General features: G+C 43.0%; 1 protein-coding gene across 3 annotated transcripts in view; it reads right to left on the bottom strand.

Annotated features, from left to right (window-relative positions):
• Tnr (tenascin R) overlaps positions 1-20413 on the bottom strand; it is a 409504-nt gene that overhangs the window by 186422 nt on the left and 202669 nt on the right. For 2 of the 3 annotated variants that reach the window (XM_021160989.3, XM_029479724.2), the window contains exon 2: positions 13457-13557. The gene's annotated coding sequence lies outside the window, so the exon portion shown is untranslated. Of the gene's footprint in view, positions 1-13254; positions 13558-20413 lie in introns of all 3 variants that reach the window. The other variant, XM_029479707.2, reaches the window with a different exon arrangement.

Raw genomic sequence — 20413 nt, 5'->3', positions numbered from 1 at the left:
GCACAGCATGACAAATGCCAGGTGACCAGAGTGCTGTGAAAGGTGAATGCAGTATACAGAGCTGGGCAGAAGCCTGGGCTCCAGAAAAGCAGCCCAGGGTCACCACAGCGTCAGTGCTAACAGTGGTTTCCCTATGCAGGGAAGAACCCTACCCATGCTGGCTGTGGGATCATTTATATTCATGAAAGAGCATAAGGGTAAAGATGTTTCCCTAGCTGTCTGGAGATGTACCTGTTCTGGGCTAAGTCTCCCTTAACTGAATTTTTGGTTATAAAAGACTATCTACTGAGATATATACTGAGTATATATACGGACATGTGGCTCCTAGAATTCATATAAATCATGCTGTTGAGTTCTCTCATTTATTCAGTCATGGTTTTGTATACTCCATCCCTGGTTCTTTCATTCATCATGCATTTATTATGCATGTACCACATGCTTAGCACCAACGACGTATGGGTAAATGCTAGGCTGTCTCATTCTCAAGGAGCTGTCAGGATATTTAGAGAGAAAGACTTATGTTCCAAGGGTTACAGTGCCAAGTGCTCAGATCAATACTGGAGTTTTGCTCCCGGGTGCTCAGGAATCATGGAGGAAAGTCCTAATTCAATCCAAGAATAGTGTAGAGAAGGAGTCAGAGAAGGGGAGGCAATGTTTGAGATAACCTTTACAGATGAGAATTCGGTTCAAACAGGCGTTCCTGCAGGGGATAGAGCATAGTTTTGTGAGAGAAGGCAGCTACTCAGGATTGGGCGAGCCAAAGTGTGTACTCCACTAAGTGACTATTATGAGATCAGGCTGGAAAATTAAGAAGAAGCCCGATCCCCAATTGTTGTGTGTGACTTGTTAGAACAGCAAGGATATTGGATATGAAGGAAATTGGAGAGAGCTAAGAAAGTAGTGCAGTCATATGCGGGGTTCAGAAAGCTTCCTTGGTGGCTATGAGCAGAGTATTCCAGGGGCAGGGGTGCATACAGGTGGGCTAGACAAAAGGAAGAGAATTCCAGAGTCTGAATGGGGCTGCAGACCCAAACACTCTTTTAAAGGAAAGACTTACCATGGGGATAAGTCAACATTCCAAGGGGAAGTGAGCTTTTCAAGATTTCCTCGACTTACATTGCTCTTTAGGAAGTGACAGAAAAGGTGTAGAATGCTGAACATTGTTGGTGGTGGCCACAATATGCTCTTATGACTCTTAAAGAGTTTTATTCACCGAGACAGACCATACTATACTTAACATGCATTTTCTATTATTGCTGTGTATTGTGATTACAGGCCTGGCTCCACATTTTTATTCAGAGTCATTTATTCAGAAAATCTCTTCTTAGAATTTGAGTTCATTCTTCATTAATTCAGTGGCAGCTTTGCGTAGCCCAGTGATTGAATTACCTAATAGCACCTGCCTGAAATGATTAACATGAGCGGAAGCCATGGGGCTGTGTTTGATATAAATGATTTGTTTCCTGATGTTGTAATTTTATTAAAGGGGGACCCAGTGAACCACCCTGACAAACAGAGGCGAGGTCCTGGCTTCCAGCAGGTACCTGAGAGGTTAACGAGCAATTAGCGGCTAACAAATGACAACACGGCTCAGGGGAAAGGTTCTGATTCTTAAGCAATAGGTCAACATCACTGAGAAAATAATACATTTTAAGAACTGTGTGGCCCACATCCCATAAAAGGGGGTGATAGGCAAAGAGGGGGAGGGACCCTCCATGTGACCTCATTCTCTTGAGAGATTCCCAAGTAGATCAGGTAGAACTGAACTGCCTAATCTTCACCGGAGGAGTAGGATGCATTTCTGGCTTTCTCTAAGGCAAAAAGGAGCATCAACAGGACCTGAAATTTTCTCCTTAAGTAACTCCGACACTGTACTTGAACTTCCTGGTACGCTGCTGATTCGGGGAAGAGTGGAGGATAGAAGGATGAGGAAGGATTGGGACATGGGCTGTTGAAAATATTTTATTGTTTCATTCAGGAATGGAAAGCATAGTTTTATTTTTAATACATTGTTAAGCAATTATTCCCTCCTTTAAATAACTTTGATTGAGACATGTGTATAACCTCTGTGCCAACTAAGGGCAGAAATGATCTGTACTTCTTGAAACATAAATTGAATATTGCTATAGTTTTGGCACTTTTTAATCTCTGAGTATCTGGAAGAGCAAACCAGTATATCTGAAGGCTGGTAAGGAGAGACTTTCAAATATAACCTGAAGGTGCCAACCCCTCCCCTCCATAATTCATATCCATCCCCATAATTAGAGGTAATTTGAATCTCTATTTGGACATTTTCCTTCCTACGCCCCTGACACAGATTTTCGTTCTTGTACTGCTTCATTCTTCCATTCTGGAAAAAGTAGGATTCCCGTGCTAACATTTACCATTTGGCATTCTTAAAATCATTTGCTGCTGGAAGATTGCTTAAGCCAGTTGTGTGATTCCTCACTGGGCAGAGGACCTTGTATGCAGGCTGAGAAGGAGGGGCAGGCAGTCAAGGATAATCAAATCCTACTGTTAGGGGAGAGCCACTCGAGTATACTGTCACGAAATATGGTTTCCTCCCCATTTTTCTAACCATATACAGAATATAGGTTGACCCTTTGTAGAAAAATAGTAACATTTCATAGCAAGTTTTAAAAATACAGAATCAGACCCCATCTCCTCCACCCCTGCAACCTTAGGAGTCTTAGGAGTCTGAATATTTGTAGTATCTTTCTCATTGGTTTTGATGCTGTTGGTTCCAGAGGCAGAAAGCATCTGGATTCCTTCCATATCTCCTGGGGCAGGTGATGAACCTCTTTAACTGTCTCTGATTCTTTAGTAAGCCTGTATCTTGGTCATGCCTTCCAGATACCTGGGATGCTCTGGGGTCATTTATGCAGAGCTGGTTGACCTTTGGTCACTCCCCCAGGCTTCTTTCCACAGCAGTACAGGCAGTAGTGGCAGTTCCCTAGTTCCTTCCCAGAGCTTAAAACAGAAGAACAGCACAAGCTGGCACAGGTGCTCTTCCTCATCAGATAACTTAGGGTCGAGCACTAAGCCCTGGAGAAATGAGCAGCTGCTGCCCTCTATAAAAGGAGTGTTAGTGCTGTGCATGTGTACGGGCACTTGTATGTGTGCCTGTGAGTGGATAGATGATAGATTCACAGACAGATACATGATAGATAAATGATTAATAAATGATAGGTAGAAATACATATATGGAAAGAGAGAAGACAGTCAGTTGCTTTGTTCATTCACTTTTCCAGAAAACTTACACAATTTCAAGACTTGTTTACACATCTGCTCACAGAAGTACTATATAGGAGCCAGTGTGTTATCATTCCTATGTTAATGCAAACTTTAGATTGTAAACTCAAATTGATGTTTCAGCCAGGTCTTTATATCCTGGACTGGGCTTTGTGCGTGTTACATGGCTGGTATAAGCAAGAGAAACTGTGTGAAGCTAGGCCCTAGTAAACTCTCTCAGATACCTCACCTCACACATGAGACCTACCTGAGGGTCTACGTGCATTCACCCTCAAGCCCCATTCCCTGTTGGTTTCTCCCACTCTCGTTGCAAATGCCATCACAAGCTCTTGATGTTAGTGTAGCCATCCGTGTTTCCATTAAGATCATTATCTTTGTCCAGGGTCCATTAGAACTCCTGGTCTAATGAGGATTTGGGGTGCAGCTGGTCATTATTTCCCTAGTCACCCACAGCTTCAGCTGTGGTGATGGATGCTCTGCATACTGTTCTCACCTGCATCACACATCCCTCTTATTTCCATTAAGATGATCATCGCTCCCCCACCTCCCTAGTCATCATTACAACTCCATTACCTTTTAGCGCCATCTACATTAGAACTCCATTACCTTTCACACAGCTGCCATTACCTCTCTTATCGCCCCCTCTACATTTCAGTTGCCCTCGCCATCTCCTTTACAGCCACCAGCTTTTCAATTACAGGTCCATTATCTTTATTATCACCTCAGTTACAATCATAATTGCTCCCATAACAATTTTAACATCTTTATCCACCCCCTCTCCAATGTAAGACCCTGGCCACCTTTGATAAAGCTCCAGGCATTCCCATTATACACTAGACATGTACCCCAACATCTCCATTAGTGTTAGAAGTCCTTTCCTTTCCTTCATCAAATGACCCATGATAATGTTAACTGCAGAAGATCGGCCACTTTCCACAGTAATTCCACCATCTCCTCCGTTACTCTTATTTACAGCTCTCTCCTCCACTCTTAGATCTCCTTCCACACCAAACAGCAATGATGCTCATCTTCAAGACAACGCATCCGAAAAGGCAGGCCTCTTTTGCAGTGGCCTGACTCAAGGAGACCTAACTGCCAATGTCTTCTCTCGTTTTTCAAAATCACGTAGGTAGAGGGCTAAGGGATGAATGCATTCCCCAGGGAGGAGTCAGTTCTTTCCTTCCACTATACAGACTGGAGGGATTGAACTCAGACTATTAGACTCGGCAACAAATACCTTTACCTATGAACTGCCTTGATGGACCTTCAGTGTCTTCCTCACAAAGCAGTCAGGGTCATCCTTTTTCTGGTGTTCTGGCATGGCGTGCCGTTGTTTGCTCATTTAGTTGTGAGCTGCTGGTGGACTGGCTCTCGTTTCCTTCCAGGAGCACTTAGCAAGTGGCCCGAGTTAGGATTCAGTGAGCACAGCTTACTGATTGAGCACATATATCACTACTCTACCTGTATCCTCACACTCACCATCAATTTCTGTTGCATTGATCACATGAAACTCTCATCGATACCCTCTATCATTCTGTTACCTCCTAAGGATGAATACATCTGCTCTTCCCTCCTCAGGTCATTATCTCGATATTTATCATTCTTCAGTTACAGTGGCTCCATTATAGCCAGAGCTAATCCTTGATTAAGGGGCTAGGGTACTCTGATACAATGTCCTGCTTCCCTTCCAGAGCAAATTTCCACTCCCACGAGGAGCCAGGGTCTCTTTTCCACCAGCTATGTCATGACCACTCTCTTAACAGAAATTCTTATTGCACTAGTGATATGTACTCACGAAGCTGACTGTGACAAGACTCAAATGACAAAGACCATCCCACTCACCCTGTTGATGCCTGACTATATGATTATTCAGGGCAGTGCTTATATGAAAGAGCTCTGAACTGACACCTCCTGGGTCTGATTCTGTGATCTGCTACTCCCTGGTGTAGGAAGATTATTTATTAATACTTTTCTAGACCTTGGTTTTCTAAGCTGTAAAATGGAAATCATAACAGTGCCCTATACTATCAGTTACTGGGAGGTACAATGAGTGAATAAATATGAAGTATAAAATATAAAGTAACCCAAACAGCACTTAGACTAGGGACAATATTCACAAACTGTAACTTCTAGGGGCCCTAAATTCCCCCTGAACTGAAATGATTCTTAAAGTTCTAGACAGAACATTCAGTGTGCCTGAATTCTGGTAGCAGATTATCAGAGTTCTCATCATTACAGTTCTTAAATCATTTTCTGACTTTAGGGCTCTCTGCTGACTCAGCAGGAAACTGTAGCCGTTCCTTGGCCCGTGGCCACAGTTATGGGAGAGATCGCTGGGAGCTTTCCTCCCCAGGTCTGATGAACACTTTCTGCGGTATTTCTGTGGCTGGGTCTGACTTTTCTGTGAGCCTGCCCACTGTCTGGCAAAGGCTCACAAATATCCCTGATCTGCACTCCTCCTCCTTCCGGCTGCTGGCTGGAGCGAGGCTAAGCTTTCTTGGGTGGCCCTTGAACATGGTCAACAGTAATGTTAGAATCGATCTTAGCTGCTCAAACGGATTTGCTGCCCCCACCTCTCCTCGACCTCACCCTCTACTCCCCCACCCCCAACTAACGATAGTTTCTACCTGGTAGCTATCCAGACCATCCCCCAAATCTATCCACGTACCGTACCATGCTTACCCTTAGCTCTGCCTTTTCTGGAGGAATACCATGCCCTACATCCATTTCACCCTCTTCCATCATCATTTCTCCATCTCTTCTGTGTATAAACTTCTTCCAGTGGCTCTTAGACAATAACAAAATATCTATTAAAATCATTAATATTCCAGTGTGGATAAACAAGTATCTTGGGGTATAATTGCTTTGAAAGAAGAACCTGGCAGGCTCCACCTTCACAAAGATGTATGGCAGAGTTTCAGGAAATATTGTGGAACTGGTATTACTTGTTTTCTAAAAATCTGGGTGGGGCTGATGGTGGCATGATGGTTAATTTTCTGGGCAGGGATGTTTCACAACATCAATTACAATACACTTCAGGAGGCCATAGAATTATCTTGAAATCTGTCTGGTGTGTTGTCCTTAACATACTCACCTCTCCGTTTGTTGCAAAGGACTCCAGATCCTTCAACTGAAAACACTTGTTGAGGATCTTCTGCAGGGTCTTTATATCTAATCTCTAGAGCAGTCAGGTGTCAGTGCCAGTCTGGTGATGGTAATAAGTCAAACACAGAAGGACAAGGACCACATTGCACTTATGTGTAGAGGCTGAAAGGTTGATATCACTGAAAGGCATAGAATAATGCTTTCTGGCATCCATGAATGGTGTGTGGGAGGCAGATTTCGAGAGGATGCTGACAAGTACGGAGTACAGCTAGATGAGAAGGATAATTCCTAATGGTCTGGAGCATAGTAGAGTGACCATGGTTCACAAACATTAATTAAATGTCTCAAAACTGCTATAAGAGAGATTTTGAAAACTCCCAAGACAAAGAAATGATAAATGACTGAAGTGATAGGTACACCAATTACCCTGATCACTACATGGTCTCTATGTGAGGTGAAATGTTACTCTGCATTTTATAAATATGTGCAATTACGATGTGTCAGAAATGATCTTTTTTATTTCAGTCTTTAAGGTGTGAGGTTACCAGGGCAAGCAGCATCCTTCTTAAGCAGACTGAGGAAAGGCTGCCTCACTACGTCATCACAGAGACAGAGCAGGCCAGTTCTGGGCTAATGTCACAGAGGTGACTCCGATCACAAAGGCATCGCCTCCCTTCAGCATTGGCCTTTGGCCCAGGGTTGGCACAGGCACTCATGGAGACAAAAGCAGTTATGTCAGTTACTCTGAAATCATCACCCCATCACTATAGCCCACCTTTTCTCTCTCTGTTCCCTTTCCCTGCTTCCTCTTTAGTCTCCCCAAACCCACTCCTCCAAAGCCCCATGTGCTAGCCTCACATGCCCTTCCTGGGTGTATCTCCCCTATGCATCCAAGGCTCAGCTTGATGGCACAACTTCTGTTCTGAAGTTGCCTTTGGTCATCAGCTCCAAGCATCTTCTGATAGTTGTCCTGTTTGGGACAGTACTGGATATTCTGCCATGCACTGTGATGTTCTGAATGTCTTAGGGGCTTATAATTGCTCTCTTGACCAAACCCTAAGCTCTCCACAAAACAGGAAGTGTGATTTGTACTCTAGTTTGTGGCCCAAAGTACAAAAATTTATATTCCATTCAAAATTACTCCAAAGACTTGCTGTGTCTTTAACCCCTCTCTCCCAACTCCCCACATTGATCTTGCCTTTCACTTTATCTAATTCATTCCACCATGTTCTTCTTCTCTTCTCTGCTGCCCACATGCCACAGGTCAGTCATACTCAGCCACTCAGTACACATGCTAGATGGGAGAGTTCTGATCCCTGATTCCTGGAGGAAGCTATAGCTTGCATTGACAATGTGGGTGCTACACAAAGCTGTCTTTGGTTTGGCATATATATATATATATATATATATAGAGAGAGAGAGAGAGAGAGAGAGACAGAGAGAGAGAGAGAGAGAGAGAAGAGAGAGCACATGGTAGCAGAGGATTGACAGAAGATTGACAGAGTTTACACATAAAGGAACTCAATCATAAACCTGTAAGTACCAGTTAACTCCTTGCAACCTATTTTTGAAATTACAGCACAGATATTTTCATCTGGGGCAAAGCATGGATAATTTAAACTTGCTTTGATGACATACATGCCAACGGATGAGTCTACATGAGCTTTTCCAACATAGACACCACTCCTGCTTTTGACCAATTCTCATCTGTATGTTGCAAGGCAATTTCAGTAAGCACTTAGCTTAATCAATTTGTATCTGCACATCGACCTTCGGGACTGTGTTCGTGGCTCCTGGCATCCAGTGCACACTGTGATTCTGTCTGTTCTGGCGATGTTGTTCTCAATGTTTGTACATGGCTGTATGTTTAGCCAATGTGATCATGTGTTCCCTCCCTTCAGCCGCTTCCCTTTCCCAGAGAGATGCAAACTGTGTGGCTTACAGAACATATTTTTAAAAATTATTTCCCTGAAACCTGGAGAGCTGTGAAGTTAGGCATTCTGGGATAATAAAAGTAGTGGGGAAAATAAAAATTTTTTATCAGCTTGTTTACACAATTATGTAAATGATGAGCACTTATACATGGCTGATTCCTCAATTATTCATGGTTTGAAGGCTCTTGAAAATTCAATTCAACTAAATAACCTTTCTTTCAGTGCTCACGGTGAGCAAGGTACTGTAATTTGCAAAGGAGGAGAGAACGATACAATTTGATCAGGAACATTACAGAAATGAACAATAAGTGCAGTACACATCGAGTAAGCTCGATAAGAACAGCACAACACATGCTCTGGGGTTTTAGGACAGAAGAGACATCATCTGTCCTGGTGTAGTTGTGGAGGATGGAGGAGGCAAGTCTGGAGCTCTCATCTATGTACAAAGCTGTGTTGGGTTCAGGTCCCAACCATCCTGTCTGACCTGTTAGATCAGCTTCCTATTTCATGTCCCCTCACATTGCTGCTCCACAGTGATCTTTCTAAAAAGGCAATTTGATTGTGCTATGCCTTAGCTCTAAATTCTCTCTTTCCCCTACTCTCGACAAGGAGTTAGAGTTTCTAATGTGTCACATAATATGTGCACCCTCAGTATGCCTTACTTCCCTGGTGGGCACAGTGCCCACTAAACTTCACATTACCTGGGCCCCAGTGACCTCATTTCCTTTTTCCATGCCGTTCATTCCACACAGACAGATCCACTCTCTCTTTTGTTTTTTTTTTCCCCTCATGTGTCCCCTCCTGTCCAACTTGCTTGGCTCCTATCCAGAAGGCACAGGTGGTGATTCTCAGCGCACCTCTCCATTGTATTCAGCACCACCTCTCCATTTATCCCAGTACTGGGTCATTTGGGGCAGAGGCTAGGCATCCTTGATATCCTGATAAGTCTACCCTGCATGGGATCCAAATGCACACTGGTCATGGCACATGCTACTTACTAAATGAATTTCTGCCAAGTCACAATGCCTTCACTGCGTGGGTGAGTAGGCCACCTGTTTTTGTCCACACAGTTAAAGACGGAGTAATGTGATATGTAATGTAGAACCTTCTTCCACAGAGCTTAGATAAAGAGGAGGCAACAGAGGTTCAGTGGAGCAAGAGAAAGCTGCTTCTATTTGTTTAAATGGAAACAAGTCTTCTCTAAACAGAGGGAGAAAGGCTTACAGAGAATAAAATATAAATAAGAAAAGAGACATTGGATCAGACTTTGGGGGAGAAGAATAAAGCAGGGACTTGGGGAGGGGGAGTGAGCCTTGGCAAGGGTTGGAGGAGAGGATGGAGTGAAACAAGTCTTTGTATACAGCCCAAGGTTTGGCAGGGGAAGAGGGCTGGCCAGCAAACTCATGTACCTAACAGCACTGAGTTTTCACAGCCATAGATGTTGAAAGAAAACCACAAATACAACACTAGCAACACACTGTAATGAGAAGTGACCTTCCAGGCAATGTGCTCGCCATGAAAGTGCATCACAATTGGATGGGTGATTAACTTCTCAGGGGTACAGGGCTGAACTCAGGGGCTGAGGCCCCTGACATTTCTTTTGTAGTCCTCCACATCAAACAGTCTTTGAGCCCATACTGACTGGAGTTTGAGATAGAATCAAACATGATCCAGGGGGCTGACCTCTACTGAGCTGTTGCAATCCCCACAGCTAAAGCAAGCTATGCCTACTCAGCTGAGATATCTGGTTCTGGCCATGGTTTAAAGCACTAGAAACCACCCAATAATCTGGGAGTGAAAGCTGGGCTAAACTGGGAACTTGTGGGGCCACAGTGGAAGGACAGGTTTGTCCACCCTACTACCCAGGCCTCAGTTTCCTCTTCTTTGCTGTCTCCTGAGGCTCCTTGGTTCTGCTCAGGGAAACACCTCAACAGGAGACTCCTTACCCCAGTGCAAGGGTGAACTCAGTTTACTTTGCTTTGAAAAGATGAAAGCTGTGCTGTAGACTGCACTTGTGCATTTCCAAGGAAGCTTAGACCATCCACATCCAACAGGAGAAAGCTTGAGTTAGGAGTTTCACTATGTTCTGGGGATGCAAAATCTGGTGTGAGAATAGACAAAAGGGAAGACATGCCCACCTGTTTGGTTGGTTTGTAATATGTTTACCTCAATTCCAGGGGTTCCTTTTATGTTCACTTTTGACTTTCTTTGCTTTTTCCATTTTGTTTTTACCTCTCCCACCCCACCCCCAAAATTACAGAAGAGTATTAAATTGGAATGTTCTATCTATTTATTTGATCAACACATCTGTTTTTCCTAAAAAGGAATCAACCCATGATTTACATATTCAGGCAACAGAAATGCATGTGTCTTATCATTTTCTGTTGTATCCACCCAAACTCTGCTATTACTGACGTTAACGTTGAGCTAAATGAAGTAGTAGTTGCTCAACAAAGGTTGTTTCCTGAACTTAAAGTTCCTAGAAAGTATGGGGAGGGCACTGAGAGGATTTCCTGTAGACTCTCGAAATGAAAATATACAACTCTTTGGGCTCCTCATCACCAACCTAACTTTCCTTGAAAATATAGGATCAACAAGACCATTAACATAGAATACTAGCCCCTTAGAGATGAAAGGGCCCCAAAAGATGCAAACGAACCCACTTGTAGGCTTCAGGGCATCAAGGGAGAAGGCAGAATGCTTCAGAACCTGTCTGTAGTCCAGAGCAGCCATGAAGCTGGGAGCTCAGTGCCCCAAATATCACATTTGTCTCAATTTGGCAAGAAGCTGAAAGCCTATCTGGGGCCATTTAAGTTCTAATGTTATTAAGGGCTCATCTAATCAGCTCTTAAAATAAGCTGCTCACAAATGCATGGGGACCGAGGGTAAGAGAGAAGCAAGTTGATCCAGGCAGTTGGACCCAGCCTGGTGAGCTTACCTTGGTCTAAATTGCTAAAGAGCCACGGGGTCACCTGGCTTCCTCTCTGGTAACTTCTGCAAGTCTATGCCAAGCAGCATTTGCAAAAGAGATTTATAAGTGTGTGGGAGAGAGAGTTAATCTACATAAGCCATGTTCTCTGGAGAGGCCCACCGTGCACATGTGACAAGGCTTGGCAGGGAAAGATGAGCTGGTTTCTATGCCTGGGGGTGGCTTTCAGATATAACTGCCAGAAAATGGTGATTCTGAGAATTACCTCTGAATCAATTTCTGGAGAGTTCTAAGATGTTCTACCCTCAGGGGACCCAGCAGAACTACCATCCCTGTCCTGGGCCCCTGTTATCTGCCTTTCGGAATCTTCTCCATTCCATCTTGATTTGGCTTTCCTTAGGAACAGGAGCTTCAACCAGCCCTAGACTGAGATGGATCATAACCCTGGTGTGGATATTGTGCTCGTGAAATCTGGCTTTATCCTCTGGGTCCTCTTTAAATAACAGGCTTATTTATATCAAGTCTAGATGCTTCAGCCTCTGCATCATTTTGAAGGCTACAACTGAGAGGCCAGGGGACTAGACACTGGAATGATGATGCCATTTCCAAATGTGATGGTGACACTTGTCTTTTCCTGATGCTCATCTTAGGCAATGTACTTCTTTTACCACTTAGGGTCTCATTCATGAACCTGGGGCCTCTCTCGAATCCTTTTAATTCCTTGAGCAAAAGCCTCAGATAGCAGGGCTGGATGGAGATATGAGGAATTCTTATCATATTAAGGGTTTCCTCATATCTAAAGCAATATTTTTAAGTCATTTATTCAACATCTATGTATAGAAGAGACTCTAGATCTTCTGCTGGCATTGAACCCTTAGAGGTTGGTTCACAAATCAACTGCTTTTATTTGAGGAAGTCTTTTGGATGTGAGTTTTAGTCTTTCCCCAGTGCAAATGGTTTGACACTATTTTTTCATATATACAACTGTTTTCTCAGAGTAGAGTTCAGGTAAGTAAATCTATCTAAATACAGGACACTTTTGTGACAGGTAGCTCCCACTACTGCCTAGCTGGTCCAACCTGTTCCGGCTCTACGTGGTTGCAGGCATATCTATCTCACTCAGCTGGTAGCCTTGAACCATCAGATTCACCAACCCACCCTGAAATATGAATGGCTGGCACCCTGCTTAAATATGATAAAGTTTCTTGAGGCTTAGAATGTTCAAAGAACTAAGAAAGAAAATGGCCAAGGGATACTTTATGGTTAAGTGTCCTCAACTGAGGCAGGATGCTGCTGAGGACATTATGGGTGGATTCCAGTGTGGAGCTTCAGAGGAGACAGGTATTGTGTCTGTAGAGTGCTGGGAGGGACATCGAACACATGGCAAGTACACAATGGGGCACAGGAAGAAAATGAGTTTTTCCTCAATAAACTTTCAGAACTGTGTAAATAAATACGAGAGAAGGTTGGTGGATATAATATAATCATTGCTTTTCACAATAACAAAATAGGCAAGAAATGAAAAACAAAACAGACACACCTGTTTGAAAACTTCTCCATTTGGTGAATAAGGTTTGATTGCCCATGCAAGATTGAGGGAGCAAAATATTCATTGTGCCTGTCAACTCAGAATCCTCAGAGCCTTTCCTGTGGACCATTTTTTAGAGGTTATTATTTCAAACCCAAATTTTTTCAGACATATATATGTGGTAGGAAAAAGGAATTAGGAAAGCTTTTAAATTAAAAGAAATAAAACGACAGGTTTTCTTCCAGCCATATAAATAGTTATGGATAGAGATAAAGAGATGGATATTTTTTCATAATACTTTATTAGGGGTTTTGGAACGCTGGAATTTTTAGAGTCAGGCTGGTGAATAATTTAGCATTGATTCATGCAGGCCTGGTACAGGCACCCTGGGCTGGGAATCAAGTCTAGCTTTTTAGAGGGACTGAGCTCTCTAAGACATTTTTATTACCAACTACATCATGAAATGCATTTCAGAACAATTTTATGAGTAGCCAAAATCTTAGTACCTGGTTTCTTGAGTGATTTCAGGGACCATGTGAAGCCCAGAGGAGCTGACGCTGTTGGCCAACTCATTTCATGGAGAGTATCCCCAAGGCTGTTGTTTCAGTGACAAAAGGTCTCGGGTCCCGGGGAATACGCAATTCCTACTGAAAGCCTTAAACTGGCCATTGGCATGATGGATAGGAAAAGGTCCACAGCACACAGTACCTCGTGATGTCGTCCTCTCTGATGGTTTCTCTTGACCACGTGCTCTGTGACTCTAACTCCAGATGAGATCCGACCTCTGAGCAATGAGTTGATGCAGACACCTGCAACAGGAATGAACATGTAGCTTTAAGAGGAGAACCTCAGTTTCCCTATTCTTTCCTTTTAAGTGAATTTAGAGGCAGACCACGTAGCTCTCTACAAGAAAGGAAATTACTGCTTATTAAGTGATTGGTTTCTCTCCAGAGTTTCATTTATATATTTTATTAATTCTTTTTCTTATGTTTCTCAACCTTTTGAAAAAAATGACAAATATATGAGGCAAAACTGTGGAATCATTATAAATCCAGAAATATATTTTATATCACAAGTTCAGCAACTTTAAAAGTGGTGGTGCAAATTCTTGATCTGATAGCAACAAATGTTTGCCACTTCCTCTAAGAAGCCTCCCATCCAACACCTTCCACAAACTGGAGTTCCCTTTATCCCCTTAATGCCTTCAGCACGTTGATCACTCCTTCATGATGAAAGTTTATCAGTCTCTTTGTCTGTTCAACTTATCATTGCAGATCCCCAAGGACCTTCTGGACTGTCCTCAAGGTCAGAATCTTTGTCCTCCTCCTACTTTATTGGATCCTGTCCAAGCATAATACTAACACAAGAAAGCTCAATAAATAATGAACACACGGATGCAGAAGACTCCTGTCTGGCTAGACACACCGTCACCCTAAAGCATGGCTATCTACTGCAAGTGGAAGCGTCCGTATAAGGGTATTGTCACCCTTTTTAATCAGGGGCACTGTGCAGAGCTTGGACGGGGCTCCCCCTACACAGTTTCTAAGGATCCGTCAATGGAGTTGGTGGCTTGATAATTATGCCTTCAAGGACTTCCCGCTCACAAATGCGACTAAGCCTTCTCCAAAAGGGACACTAAGCCTTAGGGATCTCATTTATAGATGCCTAAAGAGGATGCATTTGCAAAAATTGGTTGCAATCTAAAGAAGGAAGCAGCAAGTGTTCTGCTAAGACCTAGGCATCTTATTTAAATTGTCCTTGGATGAATACTCCTTCCCAGGAGGCCTTCCTGGAACCCCGGGGGTAGGAAGTGTAAAGATAGTCTGGTCTTAGAAGGGTCAGCCTGGAGAGTGGGGCTACAGGCACTGTGGGGCTACATCATTAGAAGCGGGTTTGTTGGTAGTGGGGACAGAGGTTACAGATTGTATACATGGTGGGTATTTTCCTCTTTCCAATTAGAATCTACCTGCTCACCAAAAGGAAGTACTGCAGGTGATTTGAGAGTAAATCTGGATCTATACAGAATTTTCCCTTTACTCATGGAACAGATAGCTCTAATACTAAGCAATCTCTCTTTCCATGGAATTAAAATCCCCTCTCCTATTTTGCCCACCCATTGCCCTCTAGGTGTGTGGTCACTTCACTCTGAGAGAGCTGGTCTAATCTCTTTTGAACCAACCATGTTAATGTTACTGAATGTGTTGGTGAAATCCTCTTTCTGTTCAGTTCACTTAACTCCAAATACCTGTAACGTGCCTGTTATTACTCGCCTCTCTAACAAAATATAGGAACAGTCATATTTCACTCAACTACATGTTTATCATGTTTCAAAAATTTCCACTTGATATTCTTAAATTATGAAGTGATGAGCATGTATAAGGGAATCATTATAAAGACACACATGGGAAATCTTGTCATTTCTCACCATGTGGCTCTTTAATAGAGTGGACTCTATTCTCCCACTCTGTTTTCAGTTTGAGCTGGGACAGAGGACACAGAAATGACTGGGTCCTCTGGTGCTTCCTTACTTTGGGAAGAAGCCCAGACCGTTGGATCAGTTCTTTGCATGTGAGCTGCCACCATTGAGTAGGTGGGCACAACTTTGGGCAAAAAAAGTTCCTATGGCTGAAGGGGATTCTTGGGCCACCTTTTCCAGTATCTGTTGGGGGCAGTGCCCAGCTGAGGTGTCTCCTAGTACCAGCAATGTATACCTTCCCTCCTTATTGTTCATTTAAATCTAATTACACAGATACCACATGTATACAGGGTGGTTTTGTTAGTAGCCATTCTAAAATCCTGTTCAGCTTGCTTTGACTAAGCATACAACCACCATGACCCCCCCCCCCAACAACTATTTTATTTGTGTATCCATATACAGCCTGTAACAGAATATACATTAAGTAATTTTCAGGGCAGTCTCCTTCCTTCCCTATGACTTGGCTCTCTTACTTCCTCTTCCCTGAGCAATGTATCTTCAATCTCCACATCTGCTGCACATCCTTCTAGACTTTCATTCAGAGTATACTACATAAGGCCTATAAGAATGTGGGTGCATGAGACGATTTCCTTTTGTGGTCACTGGTGAAGCCCGTTAAGACATGTGAAACATGTGAAACCAGACGTAGATTCTGTTGTCAAGGAGTTCTTCCCTGTGGCACCAGGCAGTTACAGCACTGTAAGGCAATTTCCTTTTGGAGCCATGCACCAAATACAGGGCGAGTTCATCTAGAAGGTTAGAACCAATGCATTGGGCACTGTGAGTCTAGCATGGTGCTCTTCTCTGTTTAACCAGTTTTTAAAGCATGGTTTAAGCGGCGGACCGAGGAAGGGTCATATTGAATTTGAGCTAGATTGTGCCAGTTTTCCTGCAGTCATAACCACATTTGCTCTGTCAGAATGTAGCTCACCATCAAGCCAACATACCAGCCCTGTGGTTTAACACATATTAGCTCATGAATCGGTCCAATTAATTTGATTAACCAGTTGTACAGCTCTGTGTTATCACAAGGGCCTTATCTTAGGGAAATTTTTCATATAGCTGGAGAGAAGAAGGATTGTTGTGACGGGAAGTGAAGAGGGCACATCATAACAGAGGCACATTGACCTGTGGTAAGTCCCAGAGGCTTAGCTGAAGTACATATCACATCTGGGTTCATGCTGTCAAATGCTCTCAACCTTTCCAGTTCTAGGGAGTCCAGAGGTGAGGGGGAACCAGAGGCATATTCAAAGGTCAATGGGAAGGGCGCCTGACTGGGCAACTTCAGTGGCAACATACCAGTATGTATGTTTTTTTGTTTGTTTGGGTTTGGTGTTTTGTTTTGTTTGCATCTGTTCTCTCCCGTTGTTCACCTATACACTTTCTGATGCCCAGCATTTTCTAAGGTCAACTTGTAACAGTTCACCTTTGAGGAAAAAAATATCTAAGAAATATTTCCAGAAAAGGTTTCGTACATATCCCTTCCTCATCAAATGCTGACCTTCTTGTACTAAAAATGAGTTCAGCTACCCAAGGGGCTTGGCTCAGTCTTTGTAACATGCGCTCCCTTTTCTTGACTGACCAGGCAGGATCTAAGCGTCTGCACAGTGCAGGGAGCACTGCCCAAGAGACCACATTGACCTCAATCATAGACTGTCTCAAAGCTTGGCGTGTGTCTCCCCTGTGGCTTAGGTGAAACATGGGCAGAAGAAAGGCACCTGCCAGGCCAGGCACAGCAATCAAACACTGCCCAGGTTTCCGATTTCATAGCAAGAGTTCATGTTGGTATTCCGTATAATCTTTGAACTTGACTGGCATGGATTTATGTACTGCTAACTGTTGTTGACAGTCTAGTAATGGCCATTGATTCTAAGGATGCCGACCAGCTCTAGACAAAAATCAACCAGTATCTGAAAGCATAATCAATTCTTTTTCTCTCTCTCAATTTTCCCAGCAGGTTGTTGCTGAACAATGGACCAGATTGTGAATGATCAATAAATTGTGCTTAGTCATCAACACAATAAAACAGGAACCTCAGGCAGTTACTGGTGATCCGACTCTCTGTCTCCCAAAGTTTCTTACCTGGAGGGATCTTGAATGCCTACTACTTTAGACACCTACTTTGAGACATGGATATGTGAATATTTCTTAGGAGGAATTGTTTGACCAACTGGTATTGGCAAAACTGTGATTCAGTGTGCAGGATGTAGAAGTTTATGAATTCTCCATTTTTTACCCACTTACATGCAAAAATTAGCCAATGCCTGTGATTAAAGCAACCAGCATTTGTTGTCTAATAGTTCCTGTGGGACCATTGAGACTTCAAATAATGGCTTATAGGTCTGCCTCAGAGTTCTCATAATATTTTGGTGAGTCCAAAGTCATCTGAAGATCCACTAGATATAGTCTATTTCCAGAATAGGTATTGTTGTAACATTAGTAGTCTTTGATTCCCAGTTTCTCCCCATGGGTTAGTTGACTTTCTTCACAACAAGATGATGGCTTACTCCAGAGTTAGCAGTCTAAGGGAGAAGTTGGGAGTCACACGCCTTTTGTAACTGTTCTTGCCATCATTTCTGCCAATTCTAATATACATGGTAGGTTGATTTAATGTGGAAAAAGCCAGAATAAAGATATAAATACAAGACTGCACCAGCTAGTGGATATCTGAATGCCAGTCACTACAGATGGCTTTTGCTTTGTCTATAATCATGAAAGTATAGAATAAGCTAATTTTTTTTGTTTGTTTCTTGATTGGCCCTAGAGCAAGAAACAGAAAGCATGGAAACCAGCTTAAATCTTATCCCTGCCAGACGCACACTTAGAAAAAAAGGAAGGAGCCGGGCATGGTGGCACACACCTTTAATCCCAGCACTCGGGAGGCAGAGGCAGGCAGATTTCTGAGTTCGAGGCCAGCCTGGACTACAAAGTGAGTTCCAGGACAGCCAGAGCTATACAGAGAAACCCTGTCTCAATAAACAAACAAACAAACAAACAAACAAACAAACAAATAAAGGGAAGGTACATAGGGCCTGTGCGATGGTTAATCTTGATGGTTAATTTATGGATTTTTAAAATCACCATGCAATTGTGCTTCTGGGGTTGTCTGTGAAGGGGGTTCCAAACAGTTTAACTGAATAGGGAAGACCCACCCTGGACGTGGATGGCACCATCCCATGGTTTAAGGTCTTGGACTGGAATAAAAGAAGAAATCAACCAAGTACCAGAATTCCTCTTTCTCTGCTTCCTGACTATAGCTTTAATGTCACTAGCACTTCACAGCCCCGACCACACATCTACTCAGCCATGAGGGGCTGTGTTCCCAAACTGTGAGACAAAATAGACCGTTTCTTCCTTGAGTTGCATTTGACAGGCATTTTGCTACAGGAAAGGAAAAAGGGGATTAATGTAGCCTTTACTTACTCTCTTAATCTGTGAAACGGGCATAGCAATAGTCCCTTGTAGGACTTCAGTCAAGATTTACCATGTCTGTAAAAGACTTAGCCAGTATAGAGCAGAAGACAGAGTCTCAAACCTTGTCAATTCTGGTCCCTTCTTGTGTGCCTTTCCTCTCTGCTTATGTGATTATAGTTGGATGATGCAGTTAAAGTAACCTCATCCATATTGGGGCACCCTCTCCTCCCACCCTTCACCAGACTGGTTAAGCCAAGGAAGGACTCAATCTGACAAAGATTTTCTGTGGCTTAATAAAGTGAGAAAGTATGAAAGGCACTCCAGTTCTTTCATATCTTAATTAGCAATTAATTAAGTAGAGCTACTGTTATCTGGAACATCTGATAGGCAGGCTTAGTAATTATCATTTATTATTAGTACTAATGGAAAATATGGTGGAGGGTTCAGATTTTTCCAGAAACTAATGTTTAAATGAATGCCTTTGGTAGAAAATAAAGTGAACAGGTTGCCTGTTCCACATCGTTTTATAAAAAATATTTCGAAATGTGGTGTTTTGTGCTTAGCAGCTTAACTGGCCAGTCATCTCTAGCTGTGACCTTTATCTAGGCTTAGAGGGAGGGAGATATGCTACTTCAGAGTAGGAAAGCACACAGTTAGATTTTGATGAATCTGCTGACAGTGTTTCATTAACACATCCTTGGAGAGGGCATTCCTTTAAGAGCTGAGCTCCAAAAAGCAGAGAGGTGCTTTGCTATAGTGATGTCTGAGGTTCTTGGTGGTCCCATCTGGGAGGAGTATGAAGCCCTCAGGTGAGATATACCCTTATGCTGCCCTAGCAGGATGGCAGTTGAGGAAGGCTGGGGTTCTGACCTACTCTGTGTTCTGAGCATATACAGTGGGGTCTTTACAGATGTTAACAGTGACTAATTAAGCCAAAGGAAGTTTCTGGTTTTGCAAGTTGACCTGGGAATCACGGAACATATGCAAAACTACCTTCCTGCCTCAGAGGAAAGCTGGCTGAGGCTTGTCACAGAAAAATCACATTGGATGGAATAAAATACTGTCCTTAGCCACACATGACTGCGTTGGTATAAATTGCCTTGTTATCATTACTCTAAGTGGGTTGTTTGGATGAGTCTTCCATGTGCTACAGGCATCCGGAACCTGATCTGAATATCTGGCAGGTTTGAAGTGGAGTCCGTTGTTTTCTTTCCTTCATCAAGTGGGCAGCTTCCATTATTCACAATTCACAGTTCAGACTTGAGGGAATTTATCAGATCTAACGAGAGACTTGAGATCAATAAGATGATGTAGCGTGTACTAGTAGGGCTGGAATTCAGTGAGCCATCTGAGCGCCCATGGCAACAGTCCTGAGCTGTCAAGGGCAGAACCACTTCTCCTTTGGGACTTTCAGTGACTCTGACCATGGCCGGTGGAGCTGGATCAGTATCTCTTGTGACCTGACATCCTCCTGTGTATGGCTGCCAGAAAGTAGTACTCAGTGGAGCAGACCCAGTGTATAGAAAAGTGGGCCAGCAATGAGCCCATGAGCCTCACTAAGCCATTGTTTGCTGTAGCTCTTAGGTGATGTTTTAATGCTTTCCTTTGTTTCCCCCTTAAGCTACATTTCTTAAGCTTTCTATGTTTATTTTTTTTTTTTTGCTTTAGTAAAGATGAAATAAATATTGCTTAAAATATTTAGAAATCATGCTTATGACCCGTTTTTTATCAAGCCAGACAGCAATAGGTCTTAGCTCAGATTCTATGAGCTTAGC

This window comes from Mus caroli, unplaced genomic scaffold (genome assembly GCF_978045245.1).
Source record: "Mus caroli unplaced genomic scaffold, Mus_caroli_1 scaffold_1, whole genome shotgun sequence".
Lineage (NCBI taxonomy): Eukaryota > Metazoa > Chordata > Mammalia > Rodentia > Muridae > Mus > Mus caroli.
Note: the sequence above shows the minus strand (reverse complement) of the source record. Positions and strands in the feature narration are given on the sequence as shown.